This window comes from Manis javanica, chromosome 11 (genome assembly GCF_040802235.1).
Source record: "Manis javanica isolate MJ-LG chromosome 11, MJ_LKY, whole genome shotgun sequence".
Taxonomy (NCBI): Eukaryota; Metazoa; Chordata; class Mammalia; order Pholidota; family Manidae; genus Manis; species Manis javanica.
The window spans coordinates 44,625,254-44,644,537 of NC_133166.1; the positions used below are offsets into that span (position 1 = coordinate 44,625,254).

The window sequence follows — 19,284 nt, forward strand, 5'->3', positions numbered from 1 at the left end:
GTACATGTTTTCCACACTTCTCAGGAATGTGAGTTAGCCTCAATAGAGGGGTCAAACTGCAGGGTGTGTTTTCTCAGCCAGAAGAGGATATAAGCCTTACGGAAAATTTCCCACTTGTTCAGAGTATTCATTCAGCTCTTATCTTTAGTTTTATATTAAAAGTGAGAGAGAAGCATGTTTAACATACAACAGAATAAAATTATACTCTGGCTTGTGGACTTAAATTTCTCACTCAGGTATGTTATTCATATTTCTAGGAACTACCATTAGTGGGATAAGGAATAATTTAGGTGAGGGGTTTATCATTTCATTAACAAATTTAACAACTTCTTATATCAAAATCCCTCTCATTTTATGTCTCTTCCTCATTTTGCTATTCCCTTGATTTATGTTTTCCTATAAACAATGCAATCAATTACACTGTAAAGTGACTGTCCGTGTAATTTATGTTACGTTCTCAGGAGAATTATTGTCTATCTTTTTAAAATGGTATTTAAGGGAAATGTAACCCGTTTTGTTCCTTATACTCCAGTTTCTTTTCAATTCACATAACTTTCACCTTTTTTACTGTATTTTACATGGTAGTTTTTCAACTTTATCCTTCCAGTGTTATTCTGTCTTTTAAACATGTTGAGCATAGTCAATAAGACAGCTTTCTCAGAAGAGCTTCTTGAGTTTTGGAAAAACTCAACATGCTCTAGGAATTTGTACAACATTCCCAGAGATCTTTCAAATATTTGGCATCCTGTTATGATGTGTCATTTATCCAAATAGATGTAGCAGGGCTGCACATGTGAATGCCAAGTGAACTCCCTTCAAAAAAAAAAACTATTACATGAAGTTCATATTTACCAAATACAAGAAAATATCTACATGTGATCTACATTAGGTGCTAAAATTTGAAAAGCTAAATAAATGTACATATAGTTAATATGCTCACCTTCAAGAGTGACAATACTGTGTATAAATTTACATGTCAGATCAAATAAGTGTGTATAAATGTATACTGAGATGCTATTTTTACACTAACAAATTGAAAAACTTGTAATTATTGTACGTATTGTTGACAAGATGCAGTAAAACTGGAGCATAACCATATTACATTTTGCATTGTAAAGAAGTTAAACTTTTTGAAAAAAGCAAGGTATATGTGGCAACAGTTCTAATTACTTTGTAATTTGTCCCTACAGAATTTATTCAACAATTACAGTGCAACACAAGCAGAAAGTTTAAAGCACAGAAATGCTTACTAGTGCATCATTTATTATTAAAAGAAAAAACAGATTATGAAAATTAAATTCTGTAATAGCATTAAAATCATGGGTTTTTATAACTGCTATTGCCTATTTTTTATATCATAATTATTATAGAGTAAAGAACCATGAAGGAAAAAGTTTTATAATGTTATATGAAATTATAAAATCACATAATATTTATATAATAATTGCAATTGTGTGTTGATATGCATATTTTTGCATCTTACCTTCCCCATCAGAGTGGAAATAAAATATTATTTGCCCCATAATTTTGTTCTAAAGACTAAAAGTGCTTTGAGTAGATTGTAGCTAATTGTAAGCCTTCTATAGATACAGTCTATTTTTTTTTCATTAAAAACTGATAGAACCCAATTTGAACTTCACCACTGTTAGTTATTTTGGGTAGATGAGGCAGAGAGCCTCTAAAACCACAAAAACTGTGTGACAGATATTAAATTTTAAACTTTAGTTAATTTTAGTTCATTTATATTTAAATAGTTGCATGTGGCTAGCTTCTATTAAATTGGACAGCACAGCTCTGCACAGGTGGTGGGACACAGGGTCCACTCTGAATCCTAAGTGAAGAGCTCACTTAGGAGAACTAGTCGCTAAACTCACCAGATTTTTATATTCTTAATAATATCAGAGTACAGTATTTGTAACTTATCCCTATATCTCAATGCCATTTATTTCATCAATGCAAAAATATTTATCATTACTTATTGTAATGAACAGAGTCTAATGAAGACCATATAATCATATAAAAGCATTTTGTAGAACTCCACCTCTGGAGGGAACATTAATGATTAGAGAGCTTGCAAAATTAACTACTCCACAGTGAAGATGAAGAGTGACATAACAGCATTTTTATATCGTTTATACAAAAGTAACTTAAAGCAAATTACAAATAATAATATACACATAATTATTGTTACCAACTACTATCTTATTTCACATAGAAGGGGAGAAATTAGGTACACAAGAAAATACTGGGCTGTTTCAGTGAGAACGATGGGAGACAATATTATATGAAATAATAGTTTCAATAACTTCTGCACGGAATAAAATCATTTTACACAAATAATAATTCTATTTAGACATGATCTACCTGCTAAGAGTCAGTCTCTGTTATCTCTCCCAGGGCTGCTGAGCTGTGAAGGAGGTGCTCTATATACCTGCAACAGACATTTTTGAAGAAGAGTAGACTCTCCTAAGTTTTGCTTTGCTGTACAGTAACTAATAGGGATGAGAGCAGTCAGTATAAATAGCCAATGAAGACCTTGACTGCTACTACACAGAGAGACTGAGATCTCTTGATAATTAACACAGATGCTTCAGTATAAAAAAATGGCTGCAGGATAGCCATTTTACTGCAAAACGATGTGAGAGTCTGAAGATCAATGGATGAAGTATTATGATGAATTAGGAAAGAATGTGAGTAGCATCACACATGCTATTTCCCTTTAGAGATATGATAATAACCAAAATATGATAATATTAAAGCAGACAATTTTGTAACATTTAATGGAAAGCTCTTCTGTATCTTTAGTTTTGGCTTAAAAAAATAAGGGCAACATAATGTATAAGGAAACTAAAGTTTACCAGGTCTCACTACTTCATTAATTTTCAAACAGTCTCACAACTCATAAAATGTGCCACTGCTCAATAATTCTGGAAAACAGAAGCTAAACTTATTTTCTAGGTCAAATATAATGTAGAATCATGATTATACACATGGTTAGGATTTATATCTTATTTTCTCCAAATCAGAATAGTTTAGAGCAGCTGACAAGGAAAACAAAATGCAAGATAAAGAAGTTAGGGATAGAAATGTTTGAAATTGAAGTTAGCTGAAAAGTCAGGAGGAACAGCTAGGTTGCTAGTACTTTCTCCCAGGGAAAATTCATGGTTGCAGTTTAGCACAAGGGACCCACCTCACACTTTCCTAGATGTTGAGGGGAAATGGGTCGATTGTACATATTGCTTGTACTATTTAGCTAACTAACATTATCTGAGCAATTCTAGATAGGAAAAAGCCAAAAATTGTTTAGGGCAGGTTTCAGCATGGAGGATGTTGACTACAACCCAGTAATTGCTAAAGCTACCTACCAATGACAGATTGGTTGAAATTCTTCCCATTTTCTCGAGCATGTACCTGGGAAGTTACTATCACAGCCATTCACTGAGCACCTGCTTTGTGACAGCCTTTTGTGGGTGGCTGACTGTTGTACAGACTGTATACCACACAACTGCAGGGGGCACCGTTCGCTTGGTGACCAGAGAAATTATTTTCTTATAATAATTTGCTGGCAGATGGAAGTAAAGGGTATTGAGGAGGAGGAGACTTCTTCTAAACCATATAAATGTATCACAGAAACTCCCAGTTCCCTGAGCTGTGCTTAAATATCACATACATCATCATTTACCCTTAAAAGATTTTTATAATGAAGAAATATTAACTTAATTTTTCAGACTAAGAAACTGAGGCTAAGGAAACCAGATATTTGTTCAAGATTAAATAGTTGGTTACTTGACAGAGTTAGGATTTGAGACCAGGACATTATAATTCCATTTTTTTTCAAAGTTCTAATTAAAAAGATGGCTACATTGAGTCTCAGTTATAAATTTTGTAGCATGAATAAAAGGCCTACTATTACCTATGGAATACATCTGGTCACATGTACCAAGGTGCTTGGAGAACAGAGAGGCGGGGAGGAGCCCCTGCCATGTTAGCAGACTGTGCTACGGAATATATCCACCAGCAAGGAGGCTGCTCCCACCAGAGAAAGAGTTTGTTCCACATACATTATGCTGAAGACATATTTTGAGAAGATGTATAGGTGGATTCATATCATATTTACTTACCAGTGTGATTATTTGTTCTTAATCTACAAACACAAATTAATCCAAAACGCTTTTGATAATAATAATTACAGTTGCTGTAAGGGACAATTTTGTCGGTATAAGGCCTCACTGACAGAAAAATAATTTCAAACGACTTTTTGTTTTTAGCCCATAGATTCCAAAGTTCATTTCTGAATGTATCTGCATTTTCACGTCTTGCATCTATGATTGACTGTTTTAATATAATTTCAGCTGGTTTACCGCTGAACTACTGAAGAATCAGGTTGAAGAACACTTTTGTAAGCATAAAGTGTGTATCTGAACACTAAATGTGCCCTATAATGTTCAAATCACATTGTAAGCAGCTTGAAGATGTGATTCTCAGTTACTTTCATTGCTGAAGAATTTACTGTAATAAGAATTTTCAGAACAACATATTTATCTTTTATATTCATTATCTGATGGTCTCTATTACACAATGATGAACATTAGACTATTGTGATGAATCACAGTACCTGAAAAATATAATTATTAAACCTTTAAAAATATTAATATAATAGCTTGAAACATCCACTTAGTACTCTATCATATTCATTTATTTTAAAAGTCACAATAAGCCTAGGCTTAGGTACAAATATTAATATTTTAATGATGAGGAAATTAAGACAAAGAAAAATGGGTAACTTATTTAAGAGCCCAAAGTTATTAAGTGCTAGAATCAGGAAATAAATGCAAGCTTTTATCACTCAAAAGCCCTTGCTATTGGGCTATTAAACATTATTCTATATTGTTTATTCATGTTTGTTTTCTATTTCATTCATCTTTTAGTCAAATATTAAATTATATTGAAAAAGTTCTGAAATGTAACTTGTGCTTCTGTTAATTCCCATATTAACCACTGTGCTTTAGGCCAGCATCATTCTTCCTGAGATGCAGCTTCCCTTCCAAACTTTTCAAACCATAGCCAATGGATTTTTCTTCTGAAAGCACAGCTCTCACCACACATGAATCCCTTGCTCAAAAGAACAAGGTCCCCAATTATCTACTGAATAAAACCAACATCCCGAACTCCATGGTTTCAATCCTTCATTGTCTAAATATTATCTGAATATTTATTGAAAACATTGATTCCCAAGCCACATTCCTAGAATTTTTGTTCAATAACTTGTATTTTTAATTAGCAACCCTTTAAGGATTGCCCTACATTCACATTTGTTGATTTTTACCTAAACATCTTAATTTCTCACACTAGCCACAACAACCCATCCATTTGATTATATACCTTTTATTTTGCACTGAGCTTCCAGGAGATAACACTCAAAAAATGTGGGTAGGGAATTCAGTGTTGGAGCTGAACTGAATTCGGTATCAGCTCTAATATAACATCCCTAGCCAAATAAGTCCTTTCCAATATTAGCTCTCTTCTCTTTCTCTCCTTCTTCAGTATATACTTTGTAGTTCTCTTTCTTGCATAGGCATGAATAATACATTTTTCTCTGCACCTAAACATGCCCATCCCAAAGAGCTAATGATTTGGGCAAAACCCTTACCACCACACCTTCATGGTCATCTGTTGTCCTATCCCACACTTTCCTGCTTTAATGACACTCCATTCAAATGCCACTGTGTTCTGTGGTTTATTGATTCCTAAGCTCAGTTCTCAGAAACATTGCATTATCCTACAGCTCCACTAAAATGCTAATCCTATTGATTTTTGAGCCCTTCTTTCTCAAACTCTAACCCAAGCGACTATCATTTCATCATCTTTCAAATAACTTAGTCCTTCAGAGAGTGTCATAAAAGAACATCCCACATTGATTCCTTTCTCAATTATTTTTGTAAATTTCTGTAAGCTTTCACATTCACCTCCACCTCCACCTCTTCTCTTGCTGGAATTCCATCCTCTCTCTAAAGTAGTAGTCAACTCTCATTCATTATCTACAAATAGTTTTTTCTATAAAGATCACTGGCTCTCTTGTCCAAATCCTATTACTACTGTGGGGCTGGGTGTTGAGTCTCAGTGTCTAGTCTCCCAGGGATGAGGGAGAGTGAAGGTGGAAGGGGTGGCTCTGGGAGGAGGTTCAAGTTTTGAGAAGAGCACACTGAATCTTTCATTCTGGCTGGGTCTTGTTTTTTCACCGCTCAGCTATAGTAAAATAATATTACACTAAAATCATTAATTCAGTTCTAAAATCCCACTGTTCGAACATCATGTATATCTGAGAAATTCACACATTCCTTTTGAAGAAATGTTGACTTCAAATGAGTCCAGGTTGTGTCTTGCCCTGGTTACTTCAAAAAGCTTTTGCTTATTTGAAACTGGAGATCCACAGACTTTGACATTCCAAAGTGAGGCATAGTTTAATGGCCTTTGGAAACATTTTCATAAAAAAACACATATTTTTTATCTTGGTAGACAGTCATGGTTACTTTAATTAGCTATTTATTTTTTAACATAAATTTATTTAAAACATTATTATGGCCTATTCTTTGGGATGGACTCTAATATGTTGCATTTTCCAAATAATTTCCACTTCCTCAGATAAAGTATTAGCAATAAAAATATGTTAACAAAGAGCACATTTTTTCACATGGAATTCTTATCTCCTCCCTTCCTTCTTTTTCTCCTGTCACATTTGCAGCATCTTGTCACATATTGTCTATAATTAGATGAGGAAGATTAGGAAGTTGAGAGCCAAAAGGAGGGGAATAGAAGTTTATGCTATGAATAAACTGTTACACAGACATATGGAAATATTCCTCCCCTCAAGCCAATCTTTCAGCTATTGAATACTCATCATGCCTTCTCAAGCCACTCACTGTATTTATAATAACAATGTAGGAAATTGTGCTTCTGTAACATATAGAACATTTCACTTTAATAGTACATGTACTCCTCAGTAATTCTGGGCCCTATAGACCAAGGCTACCATTATATTCTGTGGTTCTATATCCCAACTCACGATTCCATCACACCTGAAATCCAGGGTATGGAAAAAGTAAACTGATGCCCTGGTTTAACATAATGTTATTTTATCTCTTTTTCCTTGAAATAGAAGTCTAATAATTTTTTTCCTAAGAACACAATTTTTATTGGTTTTCTCAGAGTATTTGCCCATCTTATGAAGAGTAATTTATGAAAACAGGTTCTGATGTACAGGATCTTTCATGCTTAGTGTGTTTTTTTAATGAATAAACCATTTTCTAGAAAAAATTTTCATAGTACCATCTTCCTCCCTCCCTCCCTCCCTCCCTCCTTCCTTCCCTTCCTTCCTCTCTCTTTCTCTGTATCCTCCCTTTCTCATAAAAAGCAAATCGGAGGGTCCCTTTTTTGCTTTACAGGGAGTCTACTCTGACACTAGAGTAGACTGAATGTCAATCCTAGACTTGGCAATAAGTTACACAACACTGATTGCATTCGTTTTGATTGTTGTATAACAAATTACTGGAAAGAGAAGTTTAAGACACATCCATTTATTATCTCAGTTTCCATAGGTCAGAAGTCTAGACCCTGCATAGTTCTCTGCTCAAGTTCTCACAAAGCTGTAATTAAAGTGTCAGCCAGGGCTAAGGTCTCATCTGAGACTAGGGGTCCAGTTCTAAGCTCATATGTTTGTTAGAAGAGTTAATTTATTTGCAGCTATAGAACTCACAGAGGTTTTAGCTTTGAGAAGACAATCTTTTTGACATCTAGACTTCAAGAAGACATCTCTCTGATGTATTAAGACTTTGTATCACCTCAGTAGATCAGGGCCACCAGATAATATAACTGGTTAAGTAAACTGATTAGGGACCATAATTTCATCTGTAAAACTCCATTTACCATATAGCATAATGTAATCACAAGAGAGATATTCCTTCATATTCAGTGGTCTCACCTGCACTGAAAGGGAGGGTATTATAAAAGGTTTTGCATCTTTGGGGTTATATTAGAGTTCTACGTACTACGCTCAGTAAACTGTATGATTATTTTGTTTTTAGCTTTCTGAGTTAATCTGAAATGTTAATGAAAGAATCAAATACTGTAATTTACATAAAGCAACCCACATATTGCTGCACTATCTGAAATAATGGTCTATTATTTGAGAATAACAAAAACAACTTCAGAACCACTGTCTTCACTGTAGCATAAAGACTGTGAGAATTTGATTCTTGGTACTAATTTGTATATTCCCTTCCTTTAGATAAGGCTCAGGTTTAGATCTAAGTCACTAAGTGGAAGTAAGATGAATTAGTAAGAAAAAAGTAGATATATTGAATAATACCACTAATAATATGTATCAAATGTAATAACTTATGAAACAGAGAAAGATTAAAAATTGAGAAGACATGGAAATATACTGCCGAGTTTATAATTTTTTGGACATTTGTGTTAGGGTTCATTCGAAGAAAGACAATAACTAAATACTAAATGAACAATGGATTTATATGAGATTTAGATTTATATACAAGTGGGAGATAATTAGGAAAGTGAAAGCCTAGAACAGAAAGTTGGAAGATTATAGAAAAAGTACTTAGTCTGTTCATCTGAAGCACTAGCTTTAGGGGACAAGTTGGAGCATGTAGGGAAATCTGAAAAAGAAAAATGTATCGATTGAATAAGGTGAAATCACCAAGGGGCAGTTTGTGTAGAAGTCTGTGGGAAGCTGTTACCTCTATGGATGTATAGTCAAACATCCGGTGGTGCACCTGAGGTAGCTATTCCTGAAGATGAGAAAATAAGTGGGATACAAAGTCAAGAAGCATGAGTTCAAATGGAACCCAATGAGCATCTCTGTGACTGTCGATCTTGTATCTAACTGCAGTCACTTTTCAAGTATAATGCTTTTGCTTTACTTCTGCCTTCCAAACTTTGTGGAAGATACTTTTTTGGCCATCCTAACTTGGAACTGTAAGGCAAAGTTGGTATCAGGACTATAGTTTCCAGCTTCACAAACTGCCATTGTGTGATCCATCAAAAAGTCAGCTTAATAGAAATTAATCAACACTAACCATAAAATCAGTAAAATCAGTAAGTTACGGTACACTATGTATAGGACTATGATTAGGAAGAACTATGGGCATTCTTTTCACACATGGGTTTCTCTTTTTCACTTCATGAAAGAAGAATTATGAAAAGGAAATATTTATTGAATCTTACAATAGATAAGTCAAATACGAGGATATTAGTATGTATTGTCTCCTTCAAATCTAAAAACAAACTTCCACTATTTGATATTAACAAACCTTTTAAAAAGATGTCAAAACTGAGCCTAAGAATCAACATGTGAATTTTGATTAATTTAATGCCATTTGTTTCAAAATGAAATAGACAAAACAAAATTGAGAACACTGATTTGTATACTAGTAGTTTACTATGAATCCTCCCTACTCAAAAAAGGACAAAGATAGAAATGAAATTGTTGTAAAACTTGTCTGCCCTTATGTAAAGTCCTCGTGTAATTCACTCCCCAATGGATAAAAACTCAAACATCATGGCAACAAAATTTTCTGAATTTGTAACTTGCTTTTGACCTTTAGAGACATGATCTTGGATAAGTTACATAAAACTTTTTTATTGTCTGTGAAAAAGGATAATAATATTACATATCTCACATTTCTTGTGTGAATTAAATGAAAGGTGATCATTTCTCACATCACATCAATATTAAACATCCAAATAATGCTAGCCGCTATGAATAAAACGAAAATATTAAAAGTTCACCCATCTATCTATAGATCTAGATATCTAGGTGTCCTTGGCTGTTGCATAGCTCGGCAGGGGTAAATGCAAACTGCAGTTATCACATCAGCCCAGCGGTTTTGGAATAATGACACTCACATATCCTCTGTGTCATTTTATTTTATTTTCATGTCATCACTACTACTCCACATACCTTTTATTATAAACTCTCAAAAAGTTTTGGAAAGAATAGTGTTAATAAATCATAATTAAATAAATGCCACTAGTCTTACCTTTAATGGGCAATAATTTTGTCCACTGAGTATGACATTACTACTATTTCTAATTTGCAATATTTATTAAGTTTGGGATACTACCTTGTGATCAAAATATTAGAAACCTTCATAACTATTTAAACCATATAAAACCCAATTGTGTACTTCTTATAATGGTAAGGACAATTTTTTGTGAATCTCTCACTAAGCTGTCTTAGTAATAATTTGCCTGCCTTCTGAGAGTTGATCTAAGCAGCTGTGCATATCAAAACTCTTAATTATGAGTCACTTGAAGCAGGTGAAAAGTTCGCAATGCAAACAATGTTGCCAATAGGTCCTTAAGAAAATTCAGTTAAACCAGTAAGAAACCCAGATGATCTGCTAGTGATGGTGGGAATTGTTTTTCATTAAATTTAATATCAGACAAGATTATTCACAATCACTAAATAGACTTATTTTCTATAGTTTCTTAGTAACATAATATACTGGGACCTCTTTTAATGAGGCAATAAGATGGAAAAATTAGTAATACCATTCCATGGCTAGAAAACTGCTGCACCTCATAGAGTATTGGCTGAAGCAAGCAGATATACAAACAGGTGGGAACAGTCCCAGGACACCTGAGAAGTTAAGCGGCATTGCACTTCAGATCTCTGTACAGTGTATATACAAGTCCCATAGGAGTTGCCATCACACTCTTCAAGCAGTTCCCTTACAAAGCAATGCTGACAAACATCTAGAAGGCAATCAAGAGCCTTAAAAGAGTCAGCAGAGTACCAGTTGACTCATTCAGCACACTTTCCTGTAGTCCGAGGATGAAAACATGTCCTTCTAAAGGCTTTCTATGGCATGTACTCTAAACCAGATATTTCCTTGACCATCTCTGAGATATTCCCTATTCAAGCTAATTTTCTCTTGTGTAAAAGGAGAATAAAAGAGTCTAATCAAGAAGTTGTGCCAACAATTAAGTAAGTTAAAATTTATTAATGTCAACTTTTCATAGGTGCTTAATAGTCACTATTATTTCAGCTGGGTTTCTATGAAGATTGTCTCAAATCAGAAGAACAGAGTCTTTTTCTTTCTCTTTCTATCAGTGACTTCATGCGAATTAGGGAGAGTTCAGCAGATAAACTTAGCACTTAGTTGGAGAAAACAAAACAAATACAACTGCCCTCACATAAAGAATTTCAAACTGATATTGTAGAAATGTAAAAAAAAGAAAACTGAGATTCTAAATTGGTCTCCTGAATCCAAACTGAATAGTAAAGAATTTATCTTAGCAATTATAAAAATATTATTAGAATTTTTAAATAGTGCTTTACTGAAAAAATAGAATTCAAGATTATTTTACCAAAAATCCACAATATTTTAAGATAAAAAAATTTTAATATTAAAATAAGAAACATAGTGGAATCAGTACTTCTTGATTACCAATTATTATATTGTATATTCAAATGTTGATAATGTCAAAGTTTGTATCTAGTATTTTCATATACTTTATTAAATTCTTAAAATTATATTTAGTATAGCCCTAATTTTAATCAATTATTTCTAAAAATTGTATAGCCTGGATTTTCTTGTGTTTAAGTTCTCCAACATTTTGAGATCACCTTTTCCTTAATTATTTAGATAAAACAAACTTGTAGAGAACTAATTCCACATTTGGTGGTAAATCCAGGCCTCTACCAAGATTTCTATAAGTTCCCAAAGATGATCAATTGGACAAAGTTCACTCCAATTCCATGTTATTTTTGAATTTGGGGAATTCTTTTTTTCTCAGCTACTCTATATTATTTTCTCTCTGCCTGTTATTAATAAAAATATGGGTTTCCTTTCCTGAAGCCCAAAAATTCATCAACTTAATAGATTTGTGTGTAGCATATATTACTGAAGGTCTGAAATAATGATGGAATTGGGATAGATATAAGAGCATTGTTAAATCATTTGCATAAGTATAACAGGATAATTAAAATTTGTATATACACACATACATATATATGTACATGAACGTGTGTATGTGTGTTCATCCTAAAGACATTCTTGCCTTGACCATTTCTCACTTGTCAACTTTCTCCATCATTTCTACTAGGACACCAATATTACTGTGATTGTGATCTCTTCTCTCTTATCTCATCCTGGGAAACACTACCTGTATAATGCTGCAAGAAGTACAATCTAGCATCCAAGTTTGTTCACATAATTCATGCTCAAAATGTTTCAGTGTTCTTCATTGCTTTCAGAATAAAGTCAACATTTTGCCTAACACACAAGACAATCCTGAATGATAACTCCACTTACGGTAACTGTTTCAATTCCAGTAACTGTCCTAACAAAATGAACTTTCTTTTAGTTAATACTTTTATCTCACCTTAAAAAGAAAACAATGAGTTACATTATATATTGAAGACAGAATTTTTAGTAAGTGCATCATAATTTCTCTTCAGTCACTTGGGATCTGGGATTTGTACCTGACTCATACCACAAATGAGGCAGTAGCATGGCTTGGCACAGCAAAATGCCCTTCCAAAAAGAATATTTCATTATAACAATTTAATTAACAGATTTCTTTAAATTAACAGAATTCATCTTTTAATACCAAGAAGCCAGTGACTCACAATCGTAAATGAGTTGTTGGAGCTAATTGCTAAAAGTCAGACTGAGAGCAGCTGTTCATAAATAATATATAATAGTGAGAAAGTAGAACCACAGTCAAGTATGTCAAATTGGATATGAAATTAAGAAGACTCTGTTATATTTAAATGTATAAAAATATAACAAAATAACCAGAACTAGTTAATAAAACAAACGACAACTTAATCAATAGTAATATCTATGCTCATCAAATGATATGCTGTATTTTATATTCTTGGTGTTTCGCATGCACTGGATAGGAACATAAAGAGAAGAAATGTTATGTTGTAGAGTAGGAGTCGTTCACATGGCTTTTGAAGCAAACTAGGTTCCAAAATCTACCCACTTCATTACAACAATGTAATTAGTAATCATGCTTCTCAATTGCTTCAATACTAGGAAAAGATAGTTCATTTTAAGTTATCTCACTTGCCGAAAAGGACTATCCTCTCATTGTTTGGTAAACCTTTTATGGAGGTTTAATTTATATACAATATATTGTGCATAAAAAATGATATAATTCAATGTCTTGACACATGTATGTGCCTATGAATCTATCACAGTCAAGAAAATGAGCATAAATGTTACTCCAAAAGTTTCCCCTTGCTCTTTGTAACCCATTTCTTCTGCCCCTTGCTGTACTCTCAGTTTCATATTCTCAATTTAAGGAATCTATTGCCCCTTCCTTAAAAATCACCCTGGATGTGTTCTCAGGACAGAAATATGGAAAAACTTAGAGATTTCCTCATTTGTTTTCTAACTTTTAGGGATCATTGTTCTTCATTTCCTGATGGCCAGTAGCTTGAAAACTATTGTTTCACTTTTTTTACTGTTGTTATTGCTTCAGATGGGAACTTAGAGTCCCGGTTACTTTAGTTTGTCCAGAGGACTATGCTTTTGATTTAAACTACCTTTTTGTTTTTGAATAGCTCGCTTTGCATAGAAGCAAAAACATTCCTATCAGAAAATTACAAGGGGATAGAGGTTACCTCCCAGAAGCCAGTGACAAGGCTAGCCAAATTTTTTATTACACAGTATCTATATTAATTTATGTTTTCTGACAGTAAGTATGACGTTTCTGGATCAGAGACAGACCCACTATTTAATTACAGAATTAGTGCTAATTCTGCATGACCCATTTCCACTTGACATAACAAAGTATATGACTTACAGAGATTGCTCATAAAATAGAGGAGTCACAAAATTATGAATTTCAGAGCTTAGATAGGAAATAATACATCTGTCCCTCCCCTTCAGAGAAAGGACAAGAGAGACTGGAATGTAAACAAATATTCTCTGGGGTGGGGGGGACGGTGTCTATCCTGAAACATAAGCATTTGGCTCCCTGGGAGATGAAAAATGTATTAGTAGTGTGTCTTAGGCTGCCAAGCTGCTATAAGAAAATTCCATTCACTGGGTGGCTTAAACAGCAGGGATTCCTCTCCTGTAGTAAAGACACCTCTGTATTTGGAAGGTCTATCTAGTATACATGTTTGAGCTGCAAATAAAGTTTCTATAGGTACCATATACTGACTGGTTTTCTGTAATTGACATTGTATTGTACATCCCCCATCATGCACATGTGCACACCCTCATACTGATACATGCTTCCAAATAATCTTTCCTACCTATGTTTAGTGGAAAAAGTTAACAATTCTGATAATATTTTATTCCAATTTAATCATGAGTTGGGGTTATCGGTAAGTCACTAATGAACTTGTTCAAGTTAGTTACACATTATTGATATACGGTACATATTTTAAGCATGTATGTCTAAACTATGCAGTATATACTATGTAGTATATTTGTGAATGCAGAATATTTAGTTTCTTAATTTTATAGTGGTAATTAAAATATTTAGCCAGTGTTGTAAAGAGAAGTACCTGCTCTATATTCTCATTCTTTCCTATACCTTCTCTGTATTATCATTCCTTTAGTTTTCATAGACGGTTTTTTGATTTTCTCACAATTCTTTCATGTTATTTTGTGCTAGGATTCTTAATATTTTATTCCAGAAAATTTATTTTATTTGTAATAATTCTTAGTATATGAATTGGTAAATACTTATGATTCAATTAATTAGTCTTGATTAATAGCTGTCTTTATAAACTTTGCTTTTCTCAGATGTACACAAGAAAGTGCCAGCTGTTTTGTATTCCTAGGAAAACTCTTGTCTTTAATCTGAGTGTTAATATGTTAGGAAAAAAATGTAAATATTTTCTGCATGATCAGGTCTTTATGAGCCTGAAATTGATTTGCACTTATATATCACTGGCGAGACTCTGGTCAGACAGCCACCTCAAGAAGTAAGACAGTTGGAAAATGAGGGAAATATGATGTGATGGTAGGATTAGACCAGCCATGATTCAAGACAGAAAGAAGTCAAATTGGACAGAGAAGCAGGTATTGTGTAGGTCCCTATAGTGTATTTCTACCTATTTTGCAGAGCTGCTGAGAGAATTAAATGAGAATGTATGCAAGTATCTGTCTTACAGGGAGTACTCAATGAGTATTAGTCCTAAAATACTAGATACAGTTGTTTTTCCTACACACTACTAGTAATTTATGTGTTAATTGAGATCAGGAATGCCTTTAATTTCTTTTCTCAATTATCTCTCACTACCTAGAGCACTGAAACTGAAATTAGCATCTTAGCAATTAGTACATTCACATGTATATTTTTTAATATTTTAATTCATGTGATGCCATTGTTCATCACATTGCCACTTGTTGGAAAATCCAAAATTAGAGTTTAATATTAGCCTAATGAGACCTGACCATGGGTATTTTTTTTCCTGAGTAAATTCTTCATATTTTAAGTCCTCAGCCTGTTTCTGAATAAAGTGTCAAACTAAGTGTCCAGGTACATCTTAAAACCTGACATAATTTATGCTTGGCATCTTCAAACAGACTATCAAGTTGATTCACTCATTTTTCCAAAGTTGTCTTGATGTCATTACCTTTCATTTCTTATTTGTTGTACAGGGTGTCTACCAAAACTTTCTAGTCCACACTTCTAAGATATGCTTTATATGCATTTCTTCTGACATTAAAAAGAAAAAATAAATAAATTTTATCTGACACAGAAAGAGAAGAATTATAAATAAAAAGAGATTTGTCCTTGGAGATCTTTAATTTGATTATGAATTGCTAATAGTTGCTCATAGTTTTGATCAAGAAGAAATCCCATAGATTAAGTACACAATACCACAGACTTCATGTTATAAGATGGAGATTGTGAAAGGGACTTTTGAAACAGAAGGACACACCTTGGAAGATAGGTCAGGTCTCTCTTGAGAACAAAAATTAATTGTTATAACTAGCTTTTTCTAAAACTGCCCAACATAATACATCTTGAATGCCATTTAAAAAGGTATTCTGAAGCCTATCAAGTATAGGAAAATGGATAACTCATTAAACAAATATGTTTATTGAAAGATTCTTAAAATTATTACTCTAATATAAATGATAATGTGGAGCCCTGGGATGATTAGGAAAATACAGTTAAATGAAATTACTTCCTAAGGTGTTTGTAAGTTATTTTTTGTTAGCTATGCTACAATATTTTATAATTAAGAAATATATCAAACACCTAATTATAAATCAATTAAAACCATAACCCATAGAGATAGTTTTGTTTTTGGTTAGTTATTGCTAATGTAAGAGTTATAAAATGCACTCCATCTGATTTCAGTCCTTTTAAATTTGTTGAGATTTTTAATATGGCTCAGCACATATTTTAGGAAATGCATCATTTGCATTTCTAAAGAATGTGTACTCTGCTGTTTTGTGTGGAAGTTCTACACATTTCAACTAGGTCAAATTGCTTCATAATATGTTGGGAGCCGGGGCTATGTCCCTTCCCCCACGTCTGAACGCAGCATGAACAATAGCAGGGCCTTTTGATGGCCAGTCAGAATTATTATGGCGCGCTGCCCCTTCCTCTAGCGTGGCCTCATCAGTGGGACTAAGGGGCTCATCAGGATTTAAGTCGATGAGAGTAGGATAAATACTTGGGGGAGAAATAACAGGATCGGCAGAACTATCAAGGGGAGGGGACGGAGAAAGAGACTCAATTGTTGGCAAGGGCGGGAGCTCGCTTGGGCCCTGGGAGGGGTTTGTAACAGGATCTGAAGGGTGTGTTTTAAAAGAAGGGGAAGCTGGCCGGGAGGCTTCGGAAGCGGGATGGGAGTGGGATTTTTGCTAAGGAGGTAATAGCGGAGCCTTTAGGAGGGAGGCGCCGCCAGGCTTACGGGCTGCATTTTGGACTTGAGCTAAAAGGCCTGGGGGGAAGGCTGCTTGGGCTTCATTTGTTTCATAGGGGCTTCGCCCAAGCAGTTTATCTCTTGTCCATGCGCGTGAAGTTTTACTTCAATTTTCTACAAAGTCAGTGCGCCATAAAACATACTCTCCCCCTGACAAGGCGGTTCGAGCTAGGGAAAGCCAGTCATTAGGAGTCAACCACCGGTCACTCAGGCTTTCAATTAAGGCCAATGTAAAAGGAGCTGTGGGGCCATAATTGGTAACAGCTGTTTTTAAGTCTTTAAAGTGTTTAAGGTTAAGGCGGCGGTATTTCTGGGCTTTAGCTGGTTTTTCTATACGATCACCAGACTCTTTTCCAACATTTATGATTGATAGTGCCTTCGAGGGGAAACCAGGGGCAAGTCTTATGAATAAAGGAAAAAAATTGTCTAAGATCTTTTCTTTTAACCCTTACTCCTCGTGTCCTGAGGGACTCCCTGAGTCCGCTAAGAAATACCTCGTGGGAGTTCAATGAGTTGCCCATTCGGACGGCTGGGATTTCAACTCTATGTAACTTGGAATTATACTAATGCAGCCGCAACCACGCCAATGTTCTGAACTACTGGAGGCACTCTCATCAGCTCAGGCGAGCCCTTGCTTACATAGGACAGTCGGCAAGTATAATCCGCTTGCTAGGACCCTCTAGGGCAGGGACTCTGTAGTCAGAGTCCCTTGTGCAGGCCCTAGAGGTGAACGACCATTAGCCCAAAGTAAGCACAAGTTTTTCAGAGAGGAACAACCAGAGGACAAAACAAGGAATAAATCGCGGCAGCAAACTAGAGGGAGGGGATCAGTGAGAACTCACAAGAGGTATTTAAGATGCTTGCTTGGGTGATGCGTCTACTCACCTCTCCAGGATCTGTATTACGGACGGGTGATCCGCAGTGATCCTCAACGCAGAGTCCACATCAGGTCTACACCTGTGTGATGACTCAGAAGAATACCTGGCCAGGGCTTCCGAGCAGACGTTTCAGCAGGAGTCCCAGGGCCCCACGTTGGGCGCCAGTTGTCCCGGCCTGCGGGACGAACGTGGAGTGTGCTGGAGACGCCTGCAGAAATGAGACAAGCAAGAGACACAAAGAATGACCAGCAAGACAGGATGTCTGATCAAGCTGACGAAGTTTATTGTTTACAGGCTCAATTATACAAGTAGCAAGTAAGGGGTGGGTCAGGAGATAATTGGACCTTAGGTGGCGCTGGCGGGGAGGTGTTTTCACACATCCTCAAGGTCTCCCTATTTTCAGAGTGAGGAGTCTTGGTCCATCTTCAAGGACAAGATATGTTTTTGTGAGCAGATAACTTCCAAGGACTGCACCGGTTGCTCTCAAGCTTGTGCTTTCCCATGCTGCGTTCAGACGTGGGGGAAGGGACATAGCCCCGGCTCCCAAAAATAATATTTGTGAAGTTTTTTTCTATTCTGAACTTATGTATACTTTTTCTACAGTAATGAGAAGAGTTTTGCAATCTCCAACTAAAATGGAGAATTTGTCTGTCAGTTCTCTGACTTCTGCTTCACCTAGAGTATAGGTCTTTTATTAAATGCAGGTTCATGTTAAAGTTATGTACTCACATTGAATTAATCCTATCATTTGATGTGTTTCTTTATCACTATGAATAATCTTTAATTTGAAGTACACATTGTATGATATTAATATTCCATTGCATTTATCTTTGGTTTAGAGTCACATATTTCCCTTTTATCTAATCTGGCAATCTCTGATCAGTTTTTTTTTTTTATCTTATTGTAAATTCTGTCACCATAAACTACAAAGCTTGATTTCTTTACCTGTGTCACCTCAGGGTATACATTTATATAAATTTAGGATTTATGAATAGCTATTTAGATACATTTTCTCTCTGATGTGATTGTAGACTAGATGTTGGCAGTTATACTGGAATAATCTTTTAATTTAGACATACATTTAACATATAATTTCAGAGAATAATAAAACCATAACCAAGATATCACGGAGATTAACATTTTTCCCTTTGCTTATGGAGTTAAAAAAATTTTTTTAATATTAGAGAAATAGCTGAATTCCCCCCACATTATCCTTTTCTTTTCCCATCTGAGTTGCAATAAACACAATTCTGAAGCATATGGGAAATAGAAAAATAAAGGGCTGTCTCTACAGCAGGAAATTATTGGTTTGCATTATTTCTTTGCAGTACTTTTAGAGGTTTAAAGTCACCAGGATAAGTTCTGTTATCCATCTTGAAAGGCTATACTCAGAGAGACAGTGTGATGTAATATATCTTAATTAATTCTGTAATTTTAAAGAGGAAATACAGGCCAAAGAGGAGAATTTACTCA

General features: G+C 34.7%; 1 long non-coding RNA gene across 2 annotated transcripts in view; it reads right to left on the reverse strand.

The window, feature by feature from the left end:
* LOC108397587 (uncharacterized) overlaps positions 1-18,267 on the reverse strand; it is a 167,850-nt gene extending 149,583 nt beyond the window's left edge. The window contains exon 1 of one of the 2 annotated variants that reach the window (XR_012122649.1): positions 17,819-18,267. This is a non-coding gene — a long non-coding RNA (uncharacterized lncRNA). The remainder of the gene's footprint in view (positions 1-17,818) is intronic. The other variant, XR_012122648.1, reaches the window with a different exon arrangement.
* Positions 18,268-19,284: the final 1,017 nt, after the last annotated feature.